The 17,551-nt window shown below is 31.1% G+C and overlaps 1 pseudogene; it reads left to right on the top strand.

Moving 5' to 3' along the window:
• Nucleotides 1-939: 939 nt before the first annotated feature.
• LOC118071486 (uncharacterized) lies at nucleotides 940-2,671 on the top strand (annotated as a pseudogene).
• Nucleotides 2,672-17,551: the final 14,880 nt, after the last annotated feature.

Raw genomic sequence — 17,551 nt, 5'->3', positions numbered from 1 at the left:
GTAACCATGGCATTCAGGACAAAAAAGTATGAGTCAAATTTAATACCTACTGTCGGTATAGTTATATGACGTCAACCATTTAAATTAACACCGTAGCCATTTGTCAACCATTTGAAGTGCACTGATAGTGATTACAATATTATTTTAATTAGTAACCCCATTAATGTAGGTAATATCATAATTTTATAACAATAAATGAGGTTATAAACTTGTGTTGTAATTAGCCATTTTTCAGTAATATTTTTTTCAGTTTAAACATGAGGTGAATAAAATTAACATTTTAAGAAAAGTGTGGTGTAAACCGAAAATCGTTTCGGCAGTCTACCAACTACATATCCTTGAACGTTCATTGCTCTCCTTACCACATTCGCCTTTGCATTTTGTCTACAATTTTTGGCATACAAAATGGTTAAAAAAAGTTCACGTTAGGTAAGTCTAAGAGACTAAAAATGTCTGCTGAGAGAATTATAATTAAGTCCTCATTAATGTAAAACTGTAAAATGTCTAGAACAAAGAACGGTGGTTCGTTATGTACTATTATGACTATATTTTAACTGAATTTATTAACATAGCTGCTTGGTGGATTGATAATGATGCAAAATATAAATCTCAATACGTTGGAACAATAAGTCATTAATGTATTTTTATCCATGTAAATAAATGAAATTAAAGAAAATGCACATAGTGATAAAAGTTCATGTTGAATTTGTTGAATGTACGCAACTGTGTGCCACATTTGGTATGATGTAACCAATTCACACGTGGTTTTATAAGGTGTACTCTATTATTAAAGCTTGAAAGAAATCTTTTAAGAAATATTAGACAAAAATAACCGGATTTCGGCTACAAATCAACTTTTCATATCATATTCCTTTGTGTTCATTATGGCCGGAGGGTTCCATCTGCAAACTGCAATGGGGGCGACCCTCTTATTGCGTCGCACTTTTTGACCCTTTACCACTCCTTCGGAGGGCCGGATGACCGAGATTCAAAGCCTTCGTTCCACACGAACTTACCATTCCCGTGTTTACTCCGAAACAGAAAGGTTCAGCCATGGCGATTCCCGTTCCTTCCGACCCAAAGTGTCCAAATGAGCCAATTGTGATAAGTGTTACTAATCACTGTCCAAATAAAAGCATCCAACAAGTACAATTTTTTGTAATTTGTTGTATCCTAGTGGTCGAGCTTATTCAACTGTGGTAAGTTCATATTGTTTTTCTTTAGTCTAACTAGCAAATCGATTCTTTCAATCAAAGCTTTATGAAAGATTACAAAAATAAACCTACCATAGTTTCTCTATGATTGAAGAGTTTCTTTTGGAACCCTGATCTTCAACATAATCTTCTTTCCTTTCAGGTTGAAAATCAACTATGACAAATACGAGTACAATGAACCTAAGTCTTATGTCTGAAGTAATCGGCGTCATATTGGTTCAACCTGCTATTTTTAATAATCTCTATTGATACATTTCTATTTATCTTGGATTGTTATCAAGACTTCTAATCTTTACAGACATTGTTTGGGGGCGTTAATGAGTGATTAGTGGATCATAGAGACTGATTTGTTTATCAAGTTGATAATAGGACAGTAGGGCTATAGATCATAAGGCTGTCAATATTTCAAATCAATCGTATTATGTCTCTTACCTCGTAGCAACATATTTAATGAGATCATAAATATCAATATATAACATTAATGACGTAATATTGAGTTAATTCTGACAAACAACGCTATATTATTGCCTACTGTATTGATGACGGACGTTTTCATGTGACGTATTGTGATAATGTGTTTCTTTCTTATGGTGTGTTACGAAGCGGTAAATGTTACGTGGTCTGAGCCAGAAGTACACAACCAATGGTTGTAATAGTTAAATTGATTATATTTAACTTTACACCGTAATCTAACCATTTGACTGGGAATCGGCAACGTTTGGCTAAGCAATTTATTGTTGAAGTGTTGTATTTATTAAGAAAGATATTGACTAAGATTCATTATACACGCCAAGTATTTTACATGTACTGTATTGTATTTGCATTAATCGGTACAAGAAAACGACAGGAAACCTGTACCAATACTGCTGACCCCCCAGAGAGGCCTTCCGCTACCAGTGGTCCAAAAAAAGCGACATAAATCATTTCGGCTCGGCCGAAAATCAAACTCGTTACCCATGGCACAGCCAGCTAACGCGTGAACCATTATATCACCGTGTTTGACTTATTGTTGATATGTACGGATAATAATTGTAAAGACTCATTAATATTTTAGTTCTAAACAATTAGTCATTTAAGTTCTTTGAACTTATGTGGTAAATAGAAGATTTGTTAAGCAATGTTGCCATATTTATCACTGTTTAAATAGTGACAAAACAAACAGATTTTGAAATATGATGCCGTGGACTGTACATGTGCAGATAACAAATGAAATGTAAATTGTACTCAGCACTTCTCAGTAGACTTTGAGCCGCTAGATGTAAATATCTCTAATGACAATTTGAATTGCCTTTGCATTTATATCATTAAGTTGATACTTAAATTAATTTAAGCACAGTGATGGACTTTCTTATTTGAAAATGTTACCGATATGTCTGGGCGTATTTTCATATGGCCATCTTTTAGTTTTCTTTAGTGTTATCATGTTCTAGATATTAAGGTGCCGATTGTTAATTAAGGTAAGCTTTAAAATTTATTGATTAATGTTTTCTCATAATGACTGTTAAGATATGTCTAATATTTTTTATAAGATTTACAACATGATCAATTATGTTCAATAAAAACATTCTAATGAAATCTGACCGAATGTTGTTAATGCACTGATTATTTACCGCTTGATCCTGTTTTTAAAACTATGGAAGGATAAATTGGTTTAATAATGTTATAACTGTCATTTCTATAACATTATTTGTTGAAATCGGACGGTCAACAAAAGTGCACTATGGACTCTACTATGAATCATAGAATAGCAAAGCGTTTTGATTTATTCCTTCATTTAGTCCAAAAAATGTTACCTTTCTTACATGTATTCCGATTTATAGTATACTTAATCGAAAGTCTTGGATATTTACACCCACAGTTTATAGGAGTTATAGGATCTTTTTTTTTCATAATCGTCTCATGGTGCGCTTTCATCCGTGAAATTGCCGAAAATAGCAGGTCAGTATTTTTTACCTTTGTACATCAAAATAATCATAAAATTTCCATTCCTCATGGAACAATGATAGTTAAATCTATGACAGTAAATTCATTGTGTTATGTCACTTTTTTTCAGACCCAACGAAAACGGGAAACGAAATAATGACATGGCAATTTGAACCGTTAATAATCGACGAAAGCTGGCAATTGCGGTCAAGTGTATTTGAAAAGGACTTGCAGAGAGTAAATAATTACACACGTTTCATTTTCGGCATTAAGGATGTTTTTTGTTTATGTTGTGCCATACCCAGTGAGTGAAACTTTATCTCATTACATTTAAATTGTGTTCAGTGACGATTTTTCTTATATAATGTAATTCAGACTAACCTTGATTACAACAAATAGTAATGGATTTAAGTGTAAACATTACAGTGTATGCGTGCACAGATGTATTAATCTCTATATTGTACAAAACAGATATTCGTTTACAAATGTAGAATTTAAATCACCTCGATTTTATCAATATTTACTGCATTATGCCAATTAGTGTCATACCTTATCTTTTAATAACCAGTGATGAAAAATATCTTAATAAAAATTAATAGATAAACAATTAATATCTTTTTATTAGTTTGACCTTAAGTATATCATGCACTAACTGTACATTTAATTTTGTCGAGAAAAAAATACTAAGATATCGTTTAATTGTCACGTTGTCATAATATTGTCATGTCTAGTTAAACAAAATTCTAGATTATTAAAGAAAAGTTATTTATTTGAGATAGCAAGTGGATATTGTATAAACAAAGTCACAAGTATAAGTGAATATATTTTTTTTTAAAACTCCATTAAGTGTTCGGGTATTAATAAATAAAAGGTTAGTCTTGTACACTGAGTCATACTGATAGCACTTGTACTGTGTACACGTATACATGCATACAAATCATGCGCTAAGTGAGTGTACATAGTAGTTACTATATATACATGTATATATATTTTCGGCGCAGCCCGATGTCGGTGACACTTGGTTTTGTAACACAAGTTTTTCCTTACCTAAATCGTTCAATACACCTAAAAACGCTTTCACTTGAAAATAAATAATAATAAAAAGATATCAACGGTATTTTGCCTTGTATTTTATTGCCAAATTATAGCGAATGTATTCAATGTATTTTCGGCTTTGAAACTAAATTTAGTTTATCTATTTCTAGCCGACTATAAATATAAATTTGTTTATGATTTTAATTACCTGTTAGATAAGCGTATAGAATTTTTAATTAATTTGTTATTCGAGTGATATGAACTCATATTATGTCAGCCAATTTTCAGCTATTGTTAGTTCATATCTGACTCGATTTAATGATTATGTAATGCGTTGAAGTTAGTGTTATGAATCATTTTTTTTTTTATCGAAAAAGCTAGAATAATAACGTAATAAACTATTTAACAAAATATATTGCCGAAAAAGAGTATTAGAATTTATGCCTTACGAAAGTTGGAGTCTCGTAGATATTTTATCGTTTGCCCAAGCGCCAGTGAATTTTAAAAAACGGCAAACTTTAAAACCTGAACTGGTAATAACAATAGAATCCTGATTCCACAAAGTTTGGAACTAGTTGGATAAGTAAATTCCCGGCTCTAATAAGCTACAGAATGAAAAGTCAACGACTTTAAAATACAGTAAAAGTGAGAAGATGAACTCGGTACACATTTACTGGAAATTGAATTGCATAATAAACATCAGATTACTTTTTTTTATCAAAGTTTTTACGAAATTTTAAGACAATGTATCCACTGAAAGCTTTTATAAAAGTACTGTAGTAGGACAATGGTAATGTAGGTTATTCAATTTGCACCGAAACCTTTTTTTATTTTTGTTTCACATATTCGACGCATCCAACTAGTTATCGTGCCGAATTTTTTAGCTGGGTGTGTGTGTTTTAGCGCATGAACCGAAATAAACAAATGTGTTGTTTATTTCGGTTCATGCGCTAGAAAAGGAAAATAGCCATACAATTGCATCGTTAAAACTTTTTTTCTTAACAAATTCGGATTAGACGATTTTGTACAAAACTTTGTAATGAAGAGTAATAGAACGTTTCTCAAGTCATTAAATGAAAATGTAGTTCTAAAATGTTGCCGAACATTGCCGATATATTTGTCTACGAGTAAAATAAACTTAAACAAACAAATAATTATATAGTAAGTCGATATGTTGCCAATAGAATAAATAATTACTCAGTTTGGAGTGAAAATTTGTGAGTTAAATTAGTTTTGCTAATGGTACATATTTACTTATGCAGTTTCAACAAGTATCATGTGCGTCATTTGACCCAAGTTACAACCTTTCTCAAGCTGCAATTTATGCTTCTCTTTAAAGTACCATTGATCATCACTTTGTTCAACTTGGGATACTGATAAAACCTATAAATTGAGTTTACTAGTAATTTGTAACAATTTTTTTCCGATCTTCGGTTTCATCTGAATCTGATTATGGAGCTGGAAATGCTCAATTTATGTTAATCTACACAATTCCTCATAAAAGCTCGAAAGGGAATTAGGCATGCCTGGAATGCATCTTACTCAAATAGCTATCAAGCAGTACTAAATAATTGGTTCTTGGATAAAAGCCTGTTCTTTTATTTCTGAATAAAAAATGTCAAGTCTATTTTTGCTTGTTAAAAAACAAAAAAAAAAAGACGAATATATTTTCGGCGTCTCATTTTTTATTTAAGCTGAAAAAGACCGAGTTTGTTTCGGTTGAAAGTTTCAAAATGGTTTTATAAAATTTTGTTCTTTCATCAATTGGTCTCTTTTATAGTTCTTAAGTTCTTATTAGACTATCTGCGGAGCCAAGTATCATTTTGAAATGCTACCTGAGTTGCTAACGATGAAAAGAAATTCAATCATCCTCTCCATTGTTCGCTCTTTTTCGGCATATTTCTTTCAAGCCTGACGAGAGAATTAATGAATTTGAAAAACCCTTCTCTTTAAAATCTACAAATAACATAATAATCTATCTCTTCTGAATTAGATGAGCCGAAATTAATTGGATGGCGAACGCCTCTTCGTAATTGTTTGTTTGTTTGTAGCGTTTGCGTGGCTGTAGAGTAATTATTCGACAAGATTTAAGGTTATTTTGTCCTTTAAAGAATAATATAAATTTACTGGAAGTCTCGAAAGATATTGAAGAAGAATTGAGAGTCGCGGACGTGCCCGATTACACTATGTTAATTCTTGTCTGTTGTCATTAGGTAAACTGTAGGTACAGCTTCTCTGTTTCTTTCCCAGCGACTACAGCTTTTCATGTAATCTAAACCTAATCTAATATGGAGTACTTCACAATAGAATTGTCAACAAGCTTATGGATGTGTCGTTCGCAATTTACGTTGAAGGTAAGAAATCTTTATTGAACAAATTTTATTCGCTTCATGACTCCAGACATGAAGAATTGGAAATACTAGACGAATAGGAGTTATTATCGGAACCGTGAGTTATCCAATATTTTTTCCGTAACAAATAGAACATATTGGAGAAGAAGAACCATTAGAAGTAATTAGAAAGTTACATGCCGTTTAATTAAGACCAATGTCAAGAAATAGAAAATTAAGTAGCTGATAGTAAAGTTTTTGTATTTTAGATCCTACCAAAACCGACTTTACCAGATGTCGGTAAAACATTGCGCCAAGTCCACGTCCTAAGTGACTCTAATATAACAACCTTCATATGTGATAGACTATTGGAATGTTTGGATACCACAAATAATTGAAATCACATGGAACACCAAGTCATTTATTAAATGGAATAGACTCTTTTTGCTTCCAATTGATGATGAAAAACTAAGAACTTTTTAAAAATCATTTTCATCTTATTTACAAAAATATTCTTCGAATAAATTTTTAAGAATTAACAGCAATTTTTGAAGTGATTTAAATTAACCAAAAAAAATATTTATTTTTAAAAAAATTGATGACTTGGCCCAATTTTAATTACGTTCTATTTTTAAAATACCTCATGAACATTTATGATTTGAAAAAATTTACAAATATTTTAGTGGAAAAGTATACGGTTATCATATTTCATATTGTATTCCCGAAATTTGTAGAAAATTGGGCTGAGTCATCAATTTTTTTTAGATGTCAGTCTAATAATCGATCATTAGAATAATAATGGTCTTTAGTCACCTCGAGAAAAAATATTTATTCGGATAAATTACTAATCCGTAATTCATATCAACATTTAAGAATGATTTATGATGTTTTCCAAGACTCACAGTACGGTCCTGTTTAAATACGATCAAAGACTTATTATTTTGGAATTTATTGAATCCAATTGGTCTGGAATTGAATATGTTATTTGTTAAATGTTATTAGGCATTGCTATGTGATTAGGTTTAAAATGAATTCGGTTCGGATTCGATCATTTGTTCCCAAATTATGCGTTACGAATGTAAGTTAATGAACAAGCCGAAAAAAATCTATTGTACAAGTTGAAGTATTGTCTTCTAATGTAACCGAATCTTGGCACAATAGATCCGAATTGAAATTTAAATATCACTACGTATCTAGAATAGATTATTTAATCAGCTTCGATTTTTCTATGAAACGGCTGCGTACTTTCTGTAACAATCAGAGCTAAAGATGCATAAGATATTATTTAACAATGTAAAAAAATGTGTCTCCCCTGCCTTCAATTCACTATTTGTACCTTTAGAAATAACCCCAAATGCATAGAAAATTTTTTGGAGCGACTTTTGCCTGGAGCCCCAATTCTAAAAAATTGCCGAAATTTCAATTTTCGGGAATGTTGTGACAACAAAATATACATGTAACTAAGCAATAAAAATGGCTGCAAAAAATCTAAATCTGTTAAAAATAGAATGCCGTTAAGGCACTAATCAATTCGCACAAAGTTAAAGCATGTAGACAATCACTAAAACGTTGTGTAGGTTGTTTGTAAACATTTTTAATTAAATAAACTTCATCCATGCTACCTAAACACGTTAGTGCAATCTTGAATTTGTAGTAAAGATACAATCAAACTGATCTGTTTTGGCTTTTACATTTCTCTCACGTCTCTTTTTTCATTACAAGCCCTCCATAACTTGACACAGGGCGTTCTTTTTATTTCAAGACCTGTCAATAGCAAGAATTGCTATAATGAGAAAATTAACCTCGCTATTGTAAGATTTGTATATCGTAGCCAAAAAAATAATAGTTGAAGGATAACATTGCTACACAGATATTGTTAACAGATATTGATAAATTGATTGATAAAAATTCTTATTTATTTGATAGCTAATTAAAGATTTGAAAAAACAGGTGCAAGCCAGGTCATTCTCCTACCGCTATCTCGACTTTATTTATTCAACTTATTTTGCATCGAAGCTTTGTTTCAATCAGGCAAAACTCCATGCTGCTAGCCGGCTGCCAGACGCTAGTGTAACCGGGATAAATAGCCTAGATTATTCATGTCAATGACTGGCGGGTCTAACTGAGATTCGCTCAATAGAGGAACGTGATTAAATGTAGGACATTATTTCCAATGGTTCCCAAAATACGGGATATCTTTCTATTTTCCATAATGGTATTTCGTATTAATAGTACTTTTCTTACCTAGGGTGAAAAAGTAGTTTAGCTCAAACGACGGATAAAATCACCAAACCGAAGGCGAGGGTGGTAACCACGTAGGTCAAACTTATTTACTTTTCATCCCTTGGGCTGAATATGATTTTCGTCATACCTGTGGGGGAGGTTCTACCTCCCTCTAAAGGAAAGAAAACCAAGCCGAAAGCGAGAGTAGTAAACTCGAGACATTCTCGATATTTGTTACCAAATAAATGGGATTAGACTCGGAGAAACAAATAATTGAAGAGGTCGTAAGGAAAATAGGGCATCAAGAACGGGATGTACACTCGGTGTTATTAATGCCTGGTCCATCGAAAACTTTGATACCATCCGAGCAATTATCGATGAAGTAGTTTTTTTTTCCAAATAGAAATTCCACATCTAAATTAATTAAGAAAGTTCATGATTAAATACCCTTTTAGATAGTCCCTATAACAATGGAATATCCCCACTAAAACATTTTTGAACCTTAATTTAAATAATAATAATAATTTAAACTTACTTCTTCAGTCATCATGAAATAATCGTGCACACTAATAGTCATGACTATAAATGTTAGTTTAATTATAGTAATTATAAACTTACGTTTATAATTAAATTATAATTATCATAATTTGAATTTTCTTGTTATTATTTAAATTAAGGTTAAAAATTTTTTTAATCGGGATATTCTATTGTTATAAGGACTATCTGAAAGGGTATTTAATCATGAACTTTCTAAATTAATTTAGATGTAGAATCTCTATTTGAAAAAAAAACTACTTCATCAATAATTGCTCGGATGGTATCAAAGTTTTTGATGAACCAGGCATTGAAGACGCCGAGCGTACGTATCGGTAAACATCTGATTGTGATTTCCCGTTCCAACATGGTTTATTCCTCGCAAATGATCACCCCCTGCTGGGAAAAAAATACATCTAGACTACCACAAAACATACAAGAGCTAAGAAACAAAATACAAAATAGTTCGTTTATTACTGTCACTGTTTATTAGTCCGTGAATATCATAAAGTTAAATGGTTAAAATTTACTTTTAATTACAATGTGTACCCATCTATTGCTCTTAATACCCATGTCAACTAATTTACATGGATGAAAAATTTTGTAATTGACGAACAGACAAAGGACACTATCCCAAGTTTAAAAAGCCAAGAAGTCTTTTTTTTAAAATGCTCAATGAACAATTTATGAACTCAGACTTCTATTGTTTTTTTTCTTTTCTATCGGCGAGATTATTTTATATTAATAATGAAAACAATAAATAAACCTTTCGGTGCCAGGTGTACAGCTGTGAAAATTAAACCAAAGAACTAAGTAAGAGTTCTTTAAATAACTAATAACAATTGGAATTGATTACTTTGTAGAATAAGTGAAGCAGACGATTTGATTTGGAACACAATGTCTAAACAACTATTTATTACAGACATGGTGTAGAAATTATCAATCGACAAAAGAATAGTATTAGAGCGAAGCTTTGAGAGATTACACGCTTGATCAGTTTCGAACTAATCGTTTTTTACATTCGGGGATTAACGGTCACCGCACTTTGAGTTCTTCCATTATTCAAACTAAAATTAAACTTATATTTAGAGCCAATTATTGGAAAATTCATATAAGTGATTATTCATCAAGCAATCCGACTTATACAAGTGACATTTAACTACTTCAACTTAACGAATTAGCTGAAGCTCCTTCTGTTCTAACGTCAATTTACTAAAAAAAATGACATGTTCACTGAGATTTCGGTTATGACAGTTCTGAATTAATTGTACAGACAGACCAAACACGATCTCACATATTTTTAATGAACGTCGTTTTGCAAAAATAAAAATTTCATGCTACTTCAATCTTAATATATATTAATGTCAGTGCTATGTTGATTTACATACTGGTGACAGAATAAATTAGCAATCACTTTGTCAACGGTCAGAAAATTTGGTTTCTTTTGTCACCATAAAGCTGAGTCCTTCATAATCTGAAGATTTTGTTCGTGACACTAAAAGGAAATGGCTGTCTAACCTCGACTTTTTATTTTCATTTTTATGCTTTTGTATTATTGTGGTCCATTCAAGCTTTTACGAGCATGAAACTATTGTCTCGTCTATAAAATTGTCCAATGCAATAAAAAGCTCATTATTCACAATTTGAGGAGATCTATTGTAAGATCGTAAAACACAGTAAATGCAAATTTTGGAATTTTCTAATAAACATTCTGACCTCTTGTAAATACATCGCAATAAATTAAAACTCTAGAGTCTAATTTGATTAATTGACAATAATTTAAGTGCATCATAAATTAGTCGCGAAAATAGTAGATTATTAACTTCGATCACTTGTGAATAAAGTAAACGATGAAAAGTTGATAACTAATTATCTCAAGCGGTTATGAAATATAGCTATTTGTAGGACTTGTCATGTATTATTATGGACCATCTGATGAGAGTATTGTTATATCGGTCTTAACCTATCTTTCTTCCCGTTTCCTGCGGTCAGCTACCTGTTGCTTATTCGAGACCTCGCTCTTATTCCACTTCCTGGATCTGAATTCATCCTCTTGTGTTATATTACATCAGACATCTTGGGAATTAAGTGGACCATATTCATAAATCCTTTTGAAAACTTTTTAATAAAGTAAGAAATCATTTTGTAGGCGTTTAATTTTCTTTGAACAATAGCAAATTAATTTTTTGACATGCCTCAAAGATAAGTATAATGATAAATTTTTCCTTGTATTTTCATTTATTATAAATCTAATAATAGTTACATAGAGTACACATAATGTAGAGAACACATAATTTATAAATGATGGACAGGAATAATTACCACAATTTATTCAGAATGTGTATCTTTCTGAACACTGCAAATCCAAGTTGTAGACTCTTTTAAAAAGCTAAGCCTCTTCAATGTTAAATGTCATAAACAAACTATAGATTTTTCACACGCTACGGAATGTGTAAAAAGTATCTACAAATTATGCATAGTTTGTTAATGGCCATTTTACATTGAACACACTTTACGCGTGTTATTTTAACACGTTTGTGAAATCCTGGGATTTGCAGTATAGCATTTTTTCATGCAAATTTTGTGTGAAGGGATGCACTGCTTTGGGTAACTCCTAATTACTTTGCAACGTCGTCAAATTTCGACATTTTCTCAAAAATAAGAAATGATTTTGTTGACGTGCGGTAAGGATAAGTATAATCATAAAAATGAAACATCAATTACAATAGCTGAAGATCCCAGGATCATAACAATAAGACGGTTTTATGTACACAACTTCTCAGAGATAAATAATTTGATAAAGGAAAACAAAATTTATGACTATGTTATGCGTTTCATGACCTTGAGAATCTTTCATGCTAATTTCTAAGTAATCCCGTACATGTATGCCTGCAAGAATTCATAGTTTGGTGGAGATATGCAAGTGGTCATTTTTATTTAAAGTAATTACTGTCGAATATAAAGTCATTAAAGAGAGTTTACTGCTCTGTTATCGCATGGTATGTGCATGATAAAAGTAGGTATTTCAATCATAAAATAAGTAGAGATATGAGACATAGTATCATGCAATAAATAGAATGTCATGTATAAAAAAACATCCTTATAAAAGTAACGACAAAAAATGTCAATAAAATTTCAGTGTCAGTAATATTATTTTATGTCGAAGAGTTTCAAATATAAAATTTGTTCAATTTAGTTTGGCAGAGGTCAACGCAAAGTTTACTTTATTTGATAGGTCATGATGCTTCTATTTGCAGGTTTCAGTTATGAGTTGACAGCATTGATGAAGGAATGTCGAAAATTCAATTATTAATTTATGTTTTCATTTTCTAACCGAATAATGATAGACAGTAGTAAAAGTTTTAAAACTGTTTTTGTATTTAAATAAAATTTCTAAATATTTTAGTTTAAACTTTGTTTTGTATTGAATAATTGATATGAGTAATACATCAGCCAGAGTTTTATTGTTACTGATTATTCACAAAAGTCTGAGGGCATTTTACATCATCAAGTCCCAAATGTATTTTTTTAGTGATGTTCCACGAATGGACCAGTTCTAGTGATAGTTGCTAATGCTTGGTCAATAATCTTTTAGCTTCAGAATAATCACACCATTTGTAATACGAGCACGTGCTGTGATTGTCGTTTAGTTGTGGAAAAATATTTCCATAGAAAATGAAAAAGAGTGAGGCACCTAATTGCTTAACCTCAAATTTTTGTGTTTCTGAAATGTACCCCGCAGAAATCATTTTTGTAAAGCGATTTCTGGTTTATTTCAATCTTCGCATTGCTTTGATACACCCAATATTTGCCACTTCGTCATACCTTGATATTTTTAACACAATTCAGTATGTAGAAAATCTAGAGTTCATTTAAATAGCATTTAACATTGTCTTACAAGTGTTTGCAAAAATGTCCGTTGAATTTTTAGCGATTTTATAGACTTTGCTCCTTCCGTTTATTTACATTTTGATGTTGACATTCAGGCTATGCTAACACGTTCTTCACCCTTTTTAATGTTATTCATACACAGCTGTCATCGCGAAATAGAATTTTAGAGATTTTCGAAACTTCAAAGTCTCTAATCAAAACTTTGAAGTTGACAATACAAGTTCATCATTATAAGTTGATGTTAAAAATACATTTCTTCAAATTTATTTTGTACCTCGAAAGTGTTTCAATACCATCACAACAATATTGACAAAATTTATAATAACGTGAAAGACTTGAATACAATTGTTTAGATCAGTCTAAGACATCGTAATCTTCAATGAGGTGAATGACTTCCAAAATTGAATTAGGTGACAATTGGAACATCAAAGAGATGGAGATTTTTAAGCTAGAACTCAACTTTAGTTTCAGAGTAATATTTGACTTCTGCTGTCAACGAGTTTTCAATCTACTGCTCATCATTAACTAACTTTGAAGTCCTCTATTTCCTTTAGCACTCAAAAATTCTTGACTCTAATGATGATAAACGTATTCATAGTTTTCAGACTAACTCGCTTCAAGATATGTAATTAAATCAAAACATGACAGTTCAGTGAAGTTAACTTTGTTATCTTAATACCACCCCTTTTAACTTATGTTCCAGACTATTCGCATGAAGTCTGCTCTTTTATCATCCTAAAACAATGAACTCATTCGAATGAACAATTGTTAAATATTTTAAGGTAAACCAAAATCGGTGTTTTTCTTGATAAGTACTAATTTGTTAACTTTTGATACCTTGGAGATTTATAAACTACAACGCCATCTCCATTGTGTGAATAATTCAAGTTAGAAATTCTGTTTGTAGTATTTCATTTGTATTTTATCATACTTTACACTCTTAATTATCTCATTCAATGGTGGATTTAATCATGTATTGTACACATGCAATCAAAACTTTTTTCCCCAAAAAAAGAATCTCATCTTCATAAGCCAGAACGTTCGATGTCATTTGATCTTACTAATAGAGATTTAAATGCCCTTAATCTTTTAGATTAGAAGAGAATGTGCGCAGTTAGTTAAAAGCTAAAATTTGTATTCAGACTAAATTCCGAACATCATAATCTCCTCTGGGAAAGCACAGCGTATGCTAGAATTTTGCTGAACGGGTGAATTATGAATTAAGGTTTATCCAAGAAAATTAGAGGAAAATAAATTATAGTTTCAATTTTCACAATAAAATTGGAAATACAAGACATGTAAACTGCTTTTACAAGTAAACCATCTGTGCGTAACTGGGAATCGATACATTTATTAACGTATTATCGACAGAGCACATTGCAAAGTTGGTATTTCAATACTTATTGCGATAGAAATGAAGTACCAATATTCTAGTAATTCCATTTTAGTACGAAGAAGAATGCTTCTACGATCGTTCGAATGTCCCATAGTTTATGAGAAATGAGAGTTTAAAAATTTTTTCTATGCTTTGCTGCAGCATAACTTAGTTTTCTACTGATAACTCAGGATCTATAAATCCGGTAAAATCGGAACTTGCTTTAATTTTAGCATAAATTATGCTCGAATCATAATTTTAACTAGTGCAATAAAAAGATCATATACATATATATGTAAATATAACATATCATTATTTCATTATATAAAAATTAAAAAAAAAAAATATTTGTTCCTTATGCTGTTGTTGAAAACTATGTCTATTTATTTGTTACAGTATTCAAATATTTCATTGACATTAAGCCGAAATGTTATTGAAACCGATAATCATTTAATGAGCGGAAACTTTAGCTAAGATCTCAATTAGAGGATACCTCCATTTTTCCAATCTTTTAAGACATACAGATGACATTACAACTAACCTAAAATGATTGCCAGCGGAAAAAATTTTTTGCCGAGACCAGGATTCGAACCCGGGACCTTCCAGTTACGCGCTGGCATTTCTGTCAGTTGGGCTACCTTTACCCATCTACATATCCCGTTTTAAATTATACTTTCATTTGTCAAACATGGCTTCTCCTTCCATATCCATCGTTCCTATTGTATGGCTTTTGTTTGCTAAAATAAAAAGATCCACTTGATTTCGTTTCAACCTTTTTTATATCTCCTTTATCACACTATTTTTAGAATAAATCCTGATAAACCTGCCTACGAGCTTACATACAGAAGTACATCTGTTTGAAAAATAGTCAGTATTTTTCTACACATTTCGAAGTGTAGAGACATCGTGAAATCCTGAGTTTCAAAAATCGACCTTATTGCAAATAATTTTGTCATAGGAAGTTGAATATATTGAGAAACATAAAAGAAAGTTTATCAACAATTAACTCGATTGAGTTAAAAAGAGAGGCTTAGATTTGAAGAAGACAAGGACAACTATAGACAAGTATTATTGGACAAAAGACAATTTTATCTAAAAAAAAAAAACAAGGAACTATTTAAATTCTCCTTCTATGTATCTCTAGAAGATCGATAAAAATTATTTTACTGTAGGGAAATGAAATCTCATACTCTAACTAACAATAAGTATGCTTTGTAAACTTCATGGTACAGGAAATCAAACAAATTTTTATGCTTACAAATTTATTAAAAATATTTTTATCATTTTTTATACATTTCACAAAGCTATAATTTAAATGGTAATGCAAAAATCGGTGGTAACGAGTAATATCGATGATTATCGATAAGTGTGATGTAACTGGCCATCAGATCTGAAACAAAGTAAAATACATATGAGTGATATTAAGTACTAATCTTAATTCTATAAAAATTATCTCTAGAAAACAAGTTTGAGATAGTAATGAAACATTTCAAGTGTTTAATAACGAAACACCTAAATGTTTACAATGTTAAATGCCATAAATAAATTATAGCATTGGGCAAGCAGCAAGAAGTGTTTTAAATTTGACTACAAAATCATTAGTTTATGTATAGCATTTAAAATTGTACACACTTTAAGTGTTTAGTTTCGAAACACTTGGGTTTGCAGTGTAAAACAAATGCAACGACCTAAATTTCACATTGAAATATTATCTATGCAAAGCATTTTTAATATCTGAGGGAAAAATTAATTCGTTTCATAACTATTTTTTTAATGTCAGGATACGTAGGTTTATTTATTTTTACACTTAAGTTCTATTGAACAATCGGTAAATGATCTCCTTTTAATCCTTATCAAGTGTTTTACTTATTCACTTGAGACTTTAATTAAATACGGATGAATTACAAATAATTACGAATTTTCCGAGTACAAATTATTGTGAATGGAACTGATCTCTTTCAGCAACGTAAACAGTGACACGGTAACATCGTGATTTTGACACGATTTTGACGAATTTCTGTTAATTCGTACTGCGCAAACTCCAAACTTTGGTGAAAACTTGGAATTCTTCCCGGGAAAATAATTGGATGACAAATTACTATGATAATACAATAAATCACAGTAAAAAATCCAATGTCAGGCCAGTTTAGACTTGAATTTGATTATAAGTTTTTAATAAATTTTACCGTTTAGTTTAGCAATAATAAATGTATAAAGTCCAGTTGAAAGTTAGGTTAAACACTAAACCCAATGGCAGAAATAGATCCAGATTTCTTGTAAACAAAACGATTCAAAGTTTCATAATTTTATATTTAATCAATTCCAATTGTCAAGTTTTATTTAATATTAAGTAATATTCAATCCACGTTCCAAACATTTGTAAGAAAAATAAACGAGCTGAAAATAAAGTATTTCCGGCCGCAGGACTTTTTACTGTGGTAAACAAACAAGATGTAAATATCAATAAACTACGAAACTAGAATTTAAAAATTCTCTAAAGATAAAAAAGAAATACTTGATATCCTCTGAGGGAGGAAAAACTTCCTTTGCTAAACTTTTAAAAAGTTTAGTGAATACAAGGATTTAGCGAAAAGTTTGAAAAAGTACCTTTTTCCATCAATCAGAACCCAGTGCTTCAATGATTTCGTCACTCAGCATGACGACCTTCCGACACATGAATTGCAACTCCACTTGAAGTTTTTTCTTGTCATGCTGAAGTTTCATAATATAATTATGATCTCGATTTAAATGTCCTTTCCACTTGCCTACAGACTGTTCATTCATCTGATTAAGCTCCTTATTTATTTTTAAAATTTTCCTAGCAAGTCTCGTACGATACTCCCGAGAGTTTACCGAATCCATCGGAATTATTACGGTTTACTCGTAAAGGACTACCAGTCACGACTCCTGATAGATTGTACTGTCAAAGCTCCAATGTTGCGGTACTCCTTTTATGCCATGGTTAGCGCATCTGCGCAGACAGTTTACGCGCAGCAACAAGAACTTTTTTTCCCGGTTTCACAGTG

This window comes from Chelonus insularis, unplaced genomic scaffold (assembly GCF_013357705.1).
Source record: "Chelonus insularis isolate UGA/USDA-ARS -01 unplaced genomic scaffold, ASM1335770v1 contig_85_pilon, whole genome shotgun sequence".
Taxonomy (NCBI): domain Eukaryota; kingdom Metazoa; phylum Arthropoda; class Insecta; order Hymenoptera; family Braconidae; genus Chelonus; species Chelonus insularis.
Note: the sequence above shows the minus strand (reverse complement) of the source record. Positions and strands in the feature narration are given on the sequence as shown.